A 16,077-nucleotide genomic window follows, 5' to 3' on the forward strand; every position below is an offset into this window, starting at 1 on the left:
AGGAGCACTGTGTGTGAGGAGCACTGTGTGTGAGGAGCACTGTGTGTGAGGAGCACAGTGTGGAAGGAGCACTGTGTGTGAGGAGCACAGTGTGGAAGGAGCACTGTGTGTGAGGAGCACAGTGTGTGAGGAGCACAGTGTGGAAGGAGCACTGTGTGTGAGGAGCACTGTGTGTGAGGAGCACTGTGTGTGAGGAGCACTGTGTGTGAGGAGCACTGTGTGTGAGGAGCACTGTGTGTGAGGAGCACAGTGTGTGAGGAGCACTGTGTGTGAGGAGCACAGTGTGTGAGGAGCACTGTGTGTGAGGAGCACAGTGTGTGAGGAGCACAGTGTGGAGGAGCACTGTGTGTGAGGAGCACTGTGTGTGAGGAGCACAGTGTGTGAGGAGCACTGTGTGTGAGGAGCACTGTGTGTGAGGAGCACTGTGTGTGAGGAGCACAGTGTGGAAGGAGGAGCACTGTGTGTGAGGAGCACTGTGTGTGAGGAGCACACTGTGTGTGAGGAGCACTGTGTGTGAGGAGCACAGTGTGTGAGGAGCACTGTGTGTGAGGAGCACTGTGTGGGAGGAGCACTGTGTGGGAGGAGCACAGTGTGGAGGAGCACTGTGTGTGAGGAGCACTGTGTGTGAGGAGCACAGTGTGTGAGGAGCACACTGTGTGTGTGAGGAGCACTGTGTGTGAGGAGCACTGTGTGTGAGGAGCACAGTGTGTGAGGAGCACTGTGTGGGAGGAGCACTGTGTGGGAGGAGCACTGTGTGGGAGGAGCACTGTGTGGGAGGAGCACTGTGAGGGAGGAGCACTGTGTGGGAGGAGCACTGTGTGGGAGGAGCACTGTGAGGGAGGAGCACTGTGAGGAAGGAGCACTGTGAGGGAGGAGCACTGTGTGGGAGGAGCACTGTGTGGGAGGAGTGTGGGAGGAGCACTGTGTGTGAGGAGCACTGTGTGGGAGGAGCACTGTGTGGGAGGAGCACTGTGAGGAAGGAGCACTGTGTGGGAGGAGCACTGTGTGGGAGGAGCACTGTGGGAGGAGCACTGTGAGGGAGGAGCACTGTGTGGGAGGAGCACTGTGTGGGAGGAGCACTGTATAGGAGGAGGGGGAGCTCAGAGCCTGGAGTCCCCTGGAGAAGACAAGAGCTTGAAGGGGAGACTCAGGGTTTCTGTTTTCAGTCTGAGGGAAGAAGACACAGACAGAGACAAGCAATCAGCACCAGAAAGTGACATAAGATAGCACAGTGGAGAAAAGGCCCCATTGTTTGCTCTTCCAAGTTAATCACATGGACAACTATATCCTGAGGACTGATGTCCCGGACCTTGAGAGGGTGATTCTCCAATTAAAAACCAAACTAGGGAGAGCTGTCGAGATGACTCAGTGGCAATGTGGCTGGGAGCGTCCTGCTCCTTCTCAGCTCACAGTTGGGTTGGTGCCACCCATGGTTGCTGCAGAGGACGATGTTCTACTGGTTCAGGATCTGCTGGAGAAGCTTTGTGGCTTCGAGACAAAGTTGGCACTTCCACTTGACCATTTAAAGATCCCAGCCGTGCAGCCCTCACTAAATCGAGCATGCTGGTGTGTACATGTCATGGTAGAGAGACAATATGGGCCTGCTGTTCTGGGATGTCACGCGGAAAGATGCAGGAATTTACACCCTGTGATCCATATCTGTGGATTTGGAACCACAGTGGGTCACTATGCACCTCATGTAAGTGATTCTTGGTGACTCCTGGGTGACATGGGGTTTATTCTTTTCTGTATACACAGGGCAGTGAGGCCAAACTGTACCTACTCTCTGCCCTGTGTCCTCTCACTGAGGTTTAGTGCAGGACACAATGATAGGAACAATCTGCAGATACATATTTGATCTCTCTCTCTCTCTCTCTCTCTCTCTCTCTCTCTCTCTCTCTCCCTTTATTCTCTCCTCTGAGGCCCTCTCCTCTCTCTCTCTCTCTCTCTCCCTCATGATAGGAACAATCTCTCTCTCTCTCTCTCTCTCTCTCTCTCAACTTGTGTTTATTTATTGTATATAAGTACACTGTAGCTGTCTTCAGACACACCAGAGGAGGGCATCAGATCCCATTACAGATGGTTGTGAGTCACCATGTGGTTGCTGGGATTTGAACTCAGGACCTCTGGAAGTGCTCTTAACCACTGAGCCATCTCTCCAGATGATCTGACTCTTAACTTGCAGGGTGGAGGATGGTAACTTGGTCCAAGGACGTCAGTCTCAGTCAGCCCCGATTCTCTGGGCTTCAACCATGAATGTGGCCCCAAGGAAGACCAAGTGGGGCTCAAGCAGTGACAAGTTGAAAAGAGTCTGGAATTCTGGCAGAGCACCAGGGAGCCCTGGCACCAGAATGGACTCCAGGTGACCCCAGGGAGTTTGGTGGCACTGTTTGCATTTGACTGCCTTCGAGAGCTGAGTAGAAGCAATGCTTTATTCTGTGTCTAAGTCTCTGGGTGCATGGAATGAGTTAGGCAAAGTCATCTGGGCATCTCTGCCTCCTGACAGTCTGAACAGCATAGTTCAACAAGTGCCTAGGCTAGAAGCCACTGTCTTGATGGGCTTATGCGACTTCACAGGAAGGTCAGGTCCCCAATGGGAGGAACAGAGGATACAGGTCCTACTGACAAATGCTTGTCCCCAGGGGTCTAACTTAAGGGAATTCTCTCCTGGAGGCAAATAGGCACCACTGAATTTAACAGCTCCTTAGTCCCAAACTGAGGTCATCAATAACATTTAAGTTTCGTTTACAGTCACGTTAATGATGATTTACCTTGTGTCCTACTGTAGGGAAACTGAAAGACAGCAAAGATCCTGCTTGAGTGCAGGTTACACAGCCCATGGGTGACACAGATCAGAAGTATAAGATGTCTCTGTATAGCCACAGCCCCAACTTCTTTACCCTAGAAGACATTATTTAGTGTCTGTGAGACACAGGGGAGCTATTCGCTCAGATAATTTTACCTTAGGCACCAGCGTCTCATAGGGAGAATCTGGTCTAGGCATTAGAACCAAATTGATAAAACAGTTTGACTCTGTAATGAAGCCTTAATTGAATTCTGGACCCCCCCCAACCCAATTCCCATACCCGATGCTCTGGGCTTCAGACAATAGGTTTCCTAGTGTGGTGGGTCCACTCCTCCTGGAGCATAGGGGATAAGGCAAAGCCTTCCCCTCCATCAAGATTCTGCAAGTCACAGGGTCTAGTGTGCATCTCATTCAATACTTCTGTGATGAAGGAAGAAGGGAATGAGTAATGAATGAACAAATGGATGGGTGGTAGATGGGTTTATGAATGGATGGGGGTGGGTGAGTGGGTGTTAAGGAAACCTTTCAGAGATTACAAACTACATGTAGAGTGCTGGTATGTCTGAGAGTGACCACTCTATCCATCTGTAGGAGGAACGACAGTGGCCTCTTCTGCATAAACGCTGGGGCCGGGCAGCTGCAAAGGCAACCCCAGCAGGAGGATCTAATTGAGGATTTCCTGAGAGACCAAGGCTCGCTGACACAGACGATGCCAGCCCGTTGGGAACTGCTGCTTAGAAGAGATGTTCATTTGGGACCAATGGGGCGCAGGTGGAGGGTATAGAGGCCCCCTCCGTGGATTAGTAAGCGAGCTTGTGGCAGTGTTTGTATGAGCATGATGCCACACCTACTTTCAGAGTCTGAGCCATCAGTTCCGGGCCACCTGATTTCCAACCCTCAAGGGCAAGTAGGGTTGGGCAGCTGGCAGTCCAGGGCACAGGCAGCATCCATCCTAGAGGCTAAGACCTTCGCTCCATCTCTCTGACCATCTTTTAAGTCACCTGGGAACGAGAAGTACACGAGGACATAAAGAAGCTGATGTGGGCAGCAGTTCTCAGAGTGACAGTCCTCTATGCGACTCCAAGCCGTTGATTAGAGTTCCTAGGAGCCCTGAAAGTGATTTTAACCCCCACTGTTACTGTCCTGCACATTTCTGCTGTTTCAGTTCCTTCACTGCCATTTGCCTCCTGTCGCTTCGTTCCGGCAGTTCTGCCTCCATCCCACCCAGTCCGGTGTCCCCTTATCTTTCCCACAGGAGTGGCTGCCTTTCCTGATCCCTTCTCACTAACACCTGGATTCAGGCCCTCCCTTGTAAGCCATAGTGAAGGGCACAAACGTTTCCTGGACAGTGACACAGTAGAGGCTCCTTCACAGTGGGGGACACTGGCACAGCTCTGACACTAGATCATGATTTGCTGGAAGTGTTTTTTTTTTTTTTTTTTTCACCAGTTCTCTCTTCATAAGCTTTGTTTCCTAGGCTGTCACTTAACCGTGTGGCCTTATAGTTAGGCACATCTCTGTAGTCATCATGGTTAGTGTGCTGTATCTTAAACGCCTAGCTAGCAGCCTATGTAACAAACTTCACAAGTTTTTAAAATCTGAATCTACTCTGACAATACGTATATTTCTGTCCTGGACAGCCACAGCCAAGATAAGGAGTTTTAATCTCTTGGCACAAGAGCTGTTTGACGACTCTTGACCAACCCCTCCTGCTTCTTGACAGCCTGAGGTTCTGGTACCTAACAAATGAGTCCCTTATTCCTGAATTAATGTCCTCACATTTTTTTTTTTTTTGTACACACATTACCTTCTCCGATCCATTCTTGCAAGGGCTGTCTTTGGAGTCAAAAGATTCTATGTGCTTTTCTGAGAATAATTATGTGCTCCGAGAGACTGTATGGTTTCTGTTTTGTCATTCTTAAAACTTTCTTGGGTTTTGAGTTGCCTCAGGAATCATACCCCCAATCCTGACATGTAATTTTAATAGCGCTACCTTAGAGTTATTAAGAGGTTTCTGTTTATGTCGTTGCTGCACCCATTTTAGGCAAACTGAAAGACCAAGCTGCCAAGAGCACAGATAGTGTTATGCTACAGGAGGAGGGAACATCCTATAGCCAGTCCCAGGAAAAACACCCTGGGCTGCAGATGCTGCCACACAGGTCCTTGTCAGGCATCTGAAGCTTCTCTTTGGGTGTTTCCCACAAGGAGAGCCACCCATGAAGCATCCAGATGCTGTTTCCTGGAGCAGTGCCGAGGTTTCCACCCACGCACCTCGGAAAGTATGGCACATTGCTGACACGTCTGTGAGGACACTCCTGAGGGGTTAGACACACCCTGAATCTGAGTGTCTCGTGGGCCAAGGACTCTGACTAAACAAGAGTGGACATTCAGGTGATCCCTTTCCCATGCTTCATGACTCTATTCTACCCACTGACTTTACCGCCTTTACCTTATTTTGTCAGGATATCAGGAACCACGCTTCTTACAAGACCTAGGATGCCTGGTCCTAGTTTCAGCAAGTAACACTTGCACTAAAATGTATTTTATTCAGCAAAATGCATATTCAAAACCACCTGGTCAATCAGTTTTGACGTCTGTCACCTTAGTCTCTTCCACTACCTCCACGCAAGGGAACATGTCTGAGTGTTCTGACGTCAGTTGCTGCGTTAGTTAACTTCCTATCAGTGTAGTTAAGACACCACGGCCAAGGCAACTTAGAAGAGAAAGTGTTTAATTGGTCTCATTGCTCCAGAGGGTTAAAGTTCATGGATGAAGTCATGGCAGCAGGATCAGCTTGCATCTCAAATGGTAAGGAGAGAGTTGTTAGCATCCGTCTAAGCTCCACCCCCACAGTTACCTGGCAACAGCCAGGCATGCCTGACATTATAAAAGGGGCTGCTTGCACCCTCCTCACTCTCTTGCTCCCTCTTCCCCCTTAGTTCCTTCTCTCCCCACCCCCCTCCCCACTTCTCTCCACATGCTCATGGCTGGCCTCTACTCTTCTATTTCTCTACTCTTTCTCTTTCTCTGCCCTACTACCCTCTTAACTCCCCTCCCCATGTCTATACCACCATGTGGCTGGTCCCTCAGGGGGAAGGGATGTCTCAGCATGGACCTGCTGAGGCACTCCGATCCCCTAGACCCCCATAAAACATAATCCCCCCTCTTTATCCTTTATAAGCACAACATTGGTGCTGAAACATATTCTCTCTTTATCTTTTTATAAACACATTGAAGGTGGTGAGCACACTGGGAATCGCTCAAGTTTTCAAAAACCCCAAAGCCCACCCCGAGTGACACACCTACTCCAAGGCCACACCTCCTAAACTTTCCCATACAGTTCACCAATAGATCAAACATTCAAACGGGGAGGCAGGCTGGGCATCTTATTCAAACCACCTCAGTTTGGTCTGGAGAGGTGCTTCAGGTTAAGAGCACTGATTGCTCTTGCAGGGAACCCAGGTTCAATCACCAGCATTCACATGGTGGCTTACAAAAGTAGCTTGTTTCAGGGGATCTACTGCTCTCTTCTGGCATCCCTGGCTACTGCATGTAGGTGGTGTACAGACATACATGCACGTAACACACACACACACACACACACACACACACAAACACACACACACACACACACACACAAACACATACCAGGCCAGAAGCATCATTCATTCTTCCAGCAGGGGGCGCCTAACATCCAGCTGCTTTCCCCTTGCAAGCCACTGATGCTGGATGCTTGGATATGGTCACACAATTGTGCTATTGTAATTCTCCCATGCTATCTGCACAATCTGTGAGATTTCTATACATGGAGAAACATCCAGGAAGGACAGTAAGCAAATAAAAGGGCCTTTTATTAGTCAGAGTTCTCTAGAAGAACAGAATGAATCTATCTATCTATCTATCTATCTATCTATCTATCTATCTATCTATCTATCTATCTATCTATGTATCATCTATCTATCTACAAAGGGGGTTTATTAGAGTGGCTTGCAGTCAGTGACCTCATTAGTCTGACAATGGCTGACTCCTAACAGAAAGCAAAGGATCCAGTAGTTCAGTCAATGGGACTGGATGTCTCAGCATCCCCAAATCTACTGTTGGGGTCCCAGGGAAATCCTAGTGAGCTGCCAGCCTTCAGTGTTCATTGGAATCCCAAAGAAGTAGGTTCTAACAACAGTGCCATTATGCCCTCAGAACAGAGTAGATGAACTGGTCACTGAGAGTGAGGGGAAGCAGGCAAAGGGCAAAAGCCTCCTTCTTTCGTGCCCTTTTATGTAGGCTATGACTGGAAGTTGTGGCTGAGATTTGGGGTGGGTCCTCCCATCTCAAATGATCCAATCAAAAAGCTCCCACGCAGGTGTGCTCAACCGCTTGGGTTTAGTCAGTTCCAGCTGTGTTGACGATGATAACCAGGGACAACCATCACAGGCTTACTCTCCATTTTATAAAATTACAGAGAGGTCACATTCAGATTGGTGACTTCATTAGCATGGTGCCTAGGAGTGCCAGGCTCTGGGGAGGACAGCACCAGCCCTGATGATGGTTTTAGTGTTGGTTCTCAAAGGAGAAAACCAGATACTTCCTGGATCTCTCCCGTGTGCCTGATGGCCATAATGACATCTTCATTCCTAAGCTTCCTTAGTCTCTGATAATGGGTACCTAGGGAATCTAAGCAGCTTTCAAGCTCTTTGATTCTCCTTACGGGTCCACCCAGGACCCATCTCTCCTGAGTGGGCAGTCTCTGTTATTGACAGTAACAATATAATAAGAAACACCAGGAAGGATGAATCGCACAGTTGTGTCTACATCCCAAGTCACACAGTGTCCCAGCCCCTCTGTCTGAGTCAATGTCTTAAGGATCAAAGAGGAAGAAGAGAGAGAAAGAGAAGAGTGTTTGGTGTGGAACTGCAGGAGACTGAAGGAAGGGGCAGAGACAGGCAGATCCTGAGAGCTCCCTGTCTAGCCTTCCTAGCGAAAGAGGTGAGCATCTCGTTCAGGATGAACCTTCATCTCAAAGAATAAGGGGGTGAATAATAGACGAAGGCACCTTATATCCTTCCCTGGTTTCCACATATGCACACTGTGGTGCATGCACTCATGCACTGATATACAGGCAACACCACAGATAGACAGACAGACACACACACCAACTTAAACAAACACACACAGACACTGTGACAGACACATAGACAGACACACACTTAGACAGACAAACACAGACACACACAAACACACCTACTCTCACACACACAAACTTAGACAAACACACACAGAGACACACACACACAGATACCATAACAGTCACACAGACAAACACACACATACACACACACCTAGATAGACAAACACAGACATACACATACACACTTAGACACACACACAAACTTAGACAAACACACACAGAGAGACACACACAGACACCATAACAGTCACACAGACAAACAGACGCACACATACACACACACCTAGGCAGACAAACACAGACACACATATACACACCAGGACATAGACACACAGACACTGTAACAGACACACAGACAAACAGACACACACATATACACACACCTAGACAGACATACACACATACAATCACACTGTAACAGACAAACACAGACAGACAGACACACACACCTAGACACATACCTACACACACACAGACACACACACAGATACCATAACAGACACACAAACAGACACACAGGCACACACACCTAGACAGACACACAGACACACACACAAACACACACTGTACCAGACAAATACAGACACAGACACACATACACACAAACCTAGACAGACAGACACTACAAGGCTCTATTCACATCAAGAGTTCTGCACTGTCACAAGTACTTGGGTCACAAGAAGTTGATCATTGGGAACCAATTTAATTACCTGCTCAGTACTCTGAGAACAGTGGAAGGAAAGAAAGAAATGAATAAAACCCCCGGTTAAGTAGAATATAAAATTAGTATGAAACCAACAAAGCCTGTGGCCAGACAACCATGAAAGGGCCTGGTTTCTCCTGGGCTTGGAAGCTAAGCATGATTGGTTTTAGTTGTTACTTGAATGGAAAAACCAACAAATCTAAAAGTCGAATCTTTGAAGAAATTAATTAAAATCAATCGCAGTACAGCACAAGTAATAAGAGAGAGAAAAAGACAAAATCCAATGTTAAGAGAGTCTGCCTAAATTCTTTAACCCCCTCCTCCCAATGAGGGGCTGGGAGCATGGCTCAGTGGTAGAGCCCCTGCCTAGAATCCCTCAGTGAGGGGCTGGGGGCGTGGCTCAGTGGTAGAGCCCCTGCCTAGAATCCCCCAGTGAGGGGATGGGGGCGTGGCTCAGTGGTAGAGCCCCTGCCTAGAATCCCCCAGTGAGGGGATGGGGGCGTGGCTCAGTGGTAGAGCCCCTGCCTAGAATCCCCCAGTGAGGGGCTGGGGGCGTGGCTCAGTACTCTAAGAAGCCAAGTGGAGTGTCTTGTTATAACAAGAAAGAGAAAACAAGGAAAGAGTAAGATTGCAAATGAGAGAGGGAGAGAGATCAGAGCAGCAAGCGATGGAAAAGGCACACAGTGAAGAGAGGGAGGTGTGGATTTGGACAGAAGCCGACATGGGAACGACAGATCCCCAGCAGCACATACCGAGTCTCTGCAGCTGAGCTCCAGTGCTGACAGAGCTCTGTGCTGAGTGACAGATATATATGTGTGTATATATATATATATATATATATATATATATATATATATATATATATATATGAGAGCAACATTAAGTGGACTCAGCAGGTTATGTCTATATATTTATTCGTAATAATAATTTAATAATAATTAAAGAAAAAGAGGCCATGCATTCTAGAGGGAGCATGAGAGGGCTTGCAAGATGGAGAAGGAGAGGTAAAATCTCATCTAAATTCTAAACACTTATTCTGCACCCACAGAGAAGTGTAGCTCTTGCCTCTCCTCAAAGAACCTCTCTTTGCAGCAGACAGACTGTTACAGGAAGCCCCCTGGGGCTGAGCGGACTGGTGACTCTGTTGGAGAAACTGAGACACCAGAGAGGTCCAGTTTGTTTATCACACAGAGCTGCACAGAGAGGCAGGATCATTGCCTATAGCCGAGCAGAAGGGGAGTCATCACATGCAGATAGGCAAGGAGGAAGAATTTATGCCGTACAGCTTGATCCAGGAGACAGGCTTAGTTAATCGCTGGGGGAATCTCTTTAGGGGCGGAGCTTCAGGCTGTAAATATCCAGGGGGAAGAGAAAGCTATGGCGGACATTTCTGGGCATAGGTCGACACCTGCACTCAGTTCTCTGAGGAAGGCTTTCCGTGGGTCTGAGGCCCAAGGGTCTTTGACAGGTCCACAGCACAGAGCTTTGCTTACTCAGGGCTCTGCTCCCTAAAGGTACTCATCAGGTTATATTTGTGTATCTATGCACATATACGTAATAACAAAGTAAAAGAAGCCATGAATTTGGGTGGGAGCAAGACACAAGCAGGGACGGTAAAGGATGGGATGGGGCAGACTGTGGGGTTAAATGGAAAGGGAAAATTATGTATTTATATTTTAATTAACTAAAAATGTGTGTAGAGGTACCCCAACATGGTTTGATAAATCCAGAATAAACTCTTGATTCTACTGACTCCCTGCCCTTACTTGTACAGACACTTCTGTTCTGCACCCCTCCCTGACTCCCCCTTCACTTGGTCCCTACACCCATCATGGCTCCTCTCTACCTCCATGGTGTGCTGGACACCTTCTACTTCCCTCACTTATTACCTGCCTCTCCAACCATTATCACCTCAAGAGCTTGTCTACCACCCCCACAGAGAGTCAGAGACCCCGCCTCCTGCCATTGCACCAAATGCTCACTCTGCAAAAAGTCCCATTGACACTAATCATTTACTCTGTGTTTCCCTGTCGTGAGGGACACTTCAAAATTCTCAACCTACTTGTGCGGTGGAACGAACATTTACTGGAACCTTCCCATGGCCCAAAGCATGCTAAGTCAACTGCACCAGAAAAACACCGAAGCCTGTGACCTGCCACGAACCCAGTATTAGCAGGAGTTACCTTGCACAGAACAAGTCCCCAGGAGTCTAAGACCATATTACCAGGCTAGGAAAAGCCAATGACCACTTTCTCTAAAGTTACGCAGTGTCCTTAAGACGTCGAAGTGCCTTCCCACCACTCTTTGGTACAATTCTCCCCAGGGAGTACACCATACCCCCTCCCCCCCCACCCGGTTCCAGAACACTCGAACCACACGGGCACAGACGGCCCAGTTCCCCCTCCTGCCCAGTGCCTACTTTCACAGTGCCACACATCCAGCAGCTGGGCCACGAGTGTAGCACCCCAGAACAATGCATCTCCACCAGCGTTTGGATCTTGTCTTGAATAGAAAGCAGGGGGTTCACAGATTGACATTGAGACAGACTCAGCACCCGTTACTCATGCCCGCCTGACTCCCAAGGAAACCGAGTCTGAGGCAGATGCCTGGCAGTGGAGGGGATCGTGACACAGAGCCTGGCTACTGAAGAGGCAGCTGGTGCAGGTCTAGGGTGCTGTGGATGCTGAGAGTTCCTGATATGGCCCTGGCAAGTCCCGTCCTGTTCCATACAGAAGGGGTGATGCAGTTTCTTACAGAGCATCCTGTCTCACTCTGCAACCAACAGGTATCAATTCTTTCTTGGCATATTTGACAGGAATCTAGAACTCAGATTCTCCACCAGCCAGAGCTGCCTACATCCCGCCTCTGGCTTTCTACCTGAGAACATTCTCATACAGGGTCCAGAAAACCCCATGCCCCTGAGAAACTTCATACTGCAAACAGGGATGCAGTAGCAAACAAGAATGCAGTAGAGAAACCACTGAAATCGCCACTTCAAGAGTTGGGGGAAAGATTTTTTTTAAATTGTGGATATGAAAGAGAGAACAACTCGAGGTATCTGGGAGAGTCCAGAGCAGAGAGAAAAACCAGTGGACTGGCCATGGTCAGGGCTAGAAGTAGAAAAATCATGCATGTTATAAACAGGACATGGCTGAGGGGTGAGAAACCTGTGAGTTGGAGAAGACTGAGAGTGTAGGGTAGAGGAGGAGTAGGAAAAGAAGGAGGAGGAGGAAGAGGAGGAGGAGACAAGTGGAGTGTTTTGTTATACCATGAAAGAAAAAAAAGGGGAGAGGGAGAGGGGGAGAGAGAGAGAAAAGGGAGAGAAGAGAGGGAGAGGGAGAGACAGACAGAGAGAGAAAGGGAGGGAGAGAGGAGAGAGAGGAGAGAGAGAGAGAGAGAGGGAGAGAGAGAGAGGAAGGGAGAGGAAGGAGGAGAGAGAGAGAGAGAGAGAGATTGAAAAGGGGAAGAAAGGGTTGGTGTGCGTCTCCTTAGATCGACAGAGGAATGACAGATCCCAGGCTGCACACACAGAGTCTCTGCAACTGTGACTCCAGTGCTGACATAGCTCCATCCTCAGTGACAAGTGATCAGCCTTTGCACTGGGTGCTAAACAGAAGGTGTGAGCAAACCCACGGTGCACAACACCGCAGAGGCTAAATGTGTTTCCCGCAGCGTCTAGGATGCAGTGTGAGCACAGAGCCCTACGAACGGATGATGCTCCGCGGTTGGCAATCAAGAGGGTTGTGGGGGAGCTGAAGGGACGTCTCAGAGGTGACGTGTGCTTGCTGCTCCTGCAGAAGACCAGTGTTTGGTTCCCAGCACCCAGCTCACAACTGTCTGCAACTCTGGCTCCAGGGGATTGGAGACCCACTTCTGGCCTCCAGAGGCATCTTCACACATGTGTCGTACACTCACAAACACACTCACACATACACAGAAGTGAAAATAAAAAGAAGTCTTAAAAGGGAACGCTATGGTCCTCTTCTACCTTTGCATAGGTTCTACGGGTTGGGCCTGTCCAACAAGTGCTTTGCCTACTGGGCCATCTCGCAGGCCCAAGACGTTTATGCTCGTCGGCTGTCTGTTACTGAAACAAAAAGCAATTGTGTAATATGTCATAGTATATAAGATGAGAATTTTACTGGACGTGTGTAGCATCTGAATCTTAGGACTCAGGATGGGATTTAGAGCAGATCAGACAGAGAGAAATATTTTGGGGTCTAGTTCAAATATACTTTCAGGGGGTTACGTGGCCTGTGGACTCTGAATAACAATGATGAGTCTATGCAGGTTCATTAGGTGTATTCTCTGTGATGTGAAATCATCTTGAATGAAAAATAATCTTAATTCTTCTAGTCAGGCTTGGTGGCATACACTACTAATGCTAGCACTGGGAGACAGGTGCAGAGGCAGGCAGATCTCTGGGAGTTTGAGGCCAGCCCAGTCTATGTAGAGAGTTTCATGACAGCTAGAGCAACGTAGTGAGACCCTGTTTCAAAAATAAAAAAAAACAAACAAAAAAGGACAATTCTTCTAAACGTTAAAAGAACAGTTTTACACAATTACCCGCGGCAGTATGAATGTAGCAAGCTCCCACAGGCCCGTAAGGCACTACTAGGAGGTGTGGCCTAGTTGGAGGAAGTGCATCACTGTAGAGGTGGGTTTTGAGGTCTCGTATGTGCTCAAGCCACACCCAGTGGGACCATCTGCTGCCTGCGGATCAAGATGTAGAATTCTCAGCCCTCCTCCAGCACCGCGTCTGCCAGCATGCTGCCACGCCTTTGCCATAATGATGATGGGTTAAACCTCTGAAACTGTCAGCTAACCTCTGGTGGTTGGAATGTGCTTGGCCTAGGGAGTGGTTCTATTTGGAGGTGTGACTTCGTTGGAAGAAGTGTGGTGTGGCCTTGTTGGAAGAAGTGTGTCACTGTGGGCGTGGGCTTTAAGACTCTCAACCTAACTGCCCGGGAGCCAGTCTTCTCTTAGTGGCCTTCAGATGAAGATGTAGAACTCTCAGCTCCTCCTGCACCATGCCTGCCTGGACACTGCCATGCTCCTCCCTTGATGATAATGGACTGAACCACTGAATCTGTAAGCCAGCCCCAATTACATGTTGTCCTTCTAAGAGTTGCTGTGGTCACATTCTCTTCACCGCAATAACGTCCTAAGACACTACCCCTGCAACAAGGGCTGGATGGGAAATTGTCAGCTGGGTGACTTGAAGCTGCCCTCCCACGCCATCCCCAGCTCCTCCCTTTCTGCACACCATCCCAGTCACTGTCCAGTTGGTCTGCACTGTCGCCAAGGCTCCCTTTCGCCTCCCTGGCAGGACGTTTACTACCAGTATTTCCCTTTCTCCCCCTCTGCTCCTCTCATCCCAGGCCCCTCCCACTCTCAGGACATCTCCTAGAGCCAGCGCAGTCACTGTCCCCTGATAAGGTGCACAGACAACACTCAGGCCCTCTCCAGACACAGCATCCAGACCTCTGCCCATGGGGTGCTGACACTCACCAACCCCCTGTGTGTGTCCTCAGGGAAGAGACACCAAAAGCTCTCCCCCCCTCTGCTCACGACATCAGGCATTTCCTGCAACCTTCCCCAGCAGTAGCTGCTCCACTCCCTCCCCAGAAGACCACCCACCCAGCTCTAAGAAAAGGCTACCAGTCCCTTCCTGCAGGGACTCCTGACTCCATGGTAGTAGTCAGAGCACCCTAATAGTTATGTGTCCTCCAGCTGACAACAAAGTCTCCCCAGTGTGACCTCACTTATGTCATCCTGGGCACGTTTTTGCCTTTAGTTACTAAAGCTTCCCTCCTGCCGCACCCCTACAAGCCTTTCCAAGCCCCTTTCCTCACCCTTTCCCTCTCTTCTCTCTTTCCCTAGTTCTCAAGTTCTCTGCCCCACCCCTCACCCCTTCTCTCCTTGTAGGGATGATCCCCATTCTGCCTAAAGCTCATTCTAGGGGGACAGGATCCCCCTCAATCTCCCTGGAACAGCTGTAAGTAGGAATGGGTGTCTATTTGTTCTGCCTTTCTAGAACTGCCTTGTCACGCCCACCTCGGCCGGCAAGGAAGACGCAACACGGTAGGATTCTTCTCAACAGCCTTTACTGTAGGACACCTTCATTCTTGATACAGGGAGGCGGAGGCGGCAGCAGCCAGCCCTAAGTGTTACAGCTCCAAATGTTACAGCTCCAAGTGTTACAGCTTCAAATGTTACAGCTTCAAATGTTACCGCTTCAAGTGTTACCGCGCTGAGCGGCAAAGCCGCTCGCCTTATATACACAACAGTATGCTAATATTCTTTCAGGGATTGGTGGGGCACGAGTCACCCCACTGTCATCCCAGCTACTTGTCCTCCAGAGATTGGTGCGGCATGAACTTCCATTAGCATAGTACCGCCCCAGCCAGACTGATGGCAGGTGCAAAACCCCACGCATGCGCAGTACTGTTGTTCACCACAGGAGGGCGCCAGATTCACCTCATTATCATACAGCTGCCCCGACGAGGGGACAAGCCTGTGCATGCGCAGTAAGTTATTCACATTCGGACCGGGCTGGCTGTCGGCACCATCTTTACTTCGCCGAGTCGCTCCCTACACTGCCTCCCATTGTGTCTCAGAAGGTTCTACAGCACATATCTCCCTCCTTAGCTCTACTTATCATCCCAGTGCAACATAGAATAGCCATCCCTTCCTCAGTCCTCAGGGCCTCTGAGAATGTCCTGGGTTGTCCAGCTCCCCACATAAGCACCCCTCTCTTATATTTTACAGCTAGATGTATGGTTGGCACCTGAATGCTTAGAGACCCCCAATATCCTTTACCAATACATCCCTCCTAACACCTTCAAATGAGTCAGCAGTATTTTGAGCATAATGACGAACATAGGTTGAAGGATGTTAAAGGGGTCCGATCCTTGTAGCTTCTGTAATACATTGTTGGATAGCACCAAAGTGTAATTGAGAATGAGATGAGTATAGCCTAGGTCAGTAACTAATGGCCCGAGGGCTAATAAATTTAAAGAAACACTCTTAAGATGCCACATTCCCTGTAAGTTATTTTAAATTTTATTTCATTTTCATTTAGCTTAAAAGAGTAACATACACATGTAACAGCAGCAGGATCCTGTAACTAACGGATGCTGTGCAGTTTGTACTATATCTCCCAGGTACAATAACATAGTTTCTAAAGCATTCAAGACAGCTTCTAGGTTTGTATCTATACATTCCTGTGAGGCAGAAGCTACAGAAGGATTATAAGCTGATTAGCTGCTGTGGGCCAGCTTCAACAGGATCAGGTACTGAGGTGGGACACAACCAAAGGCCGAAGGCCAATGACTTCTGGCTTTTAACTGTCTTGATGTTCTGGCGCCAAAAGCTGATGGGAAT

The sequence above is a fragment of the Rattus rattus genome, chromosome 2 (genome assembly GCF_011064425.1).
Source record: "Rattus rattus isolate New Zealand chromosome 2, Rrattus_CSIRO_v1, whole genome shotgun sequence".
Lineage (NCBI taxonomy): Eukaryota > Metazoa > Chordata > Mammalia > Rodentia > Muridae > Rattus > Rattus rattus.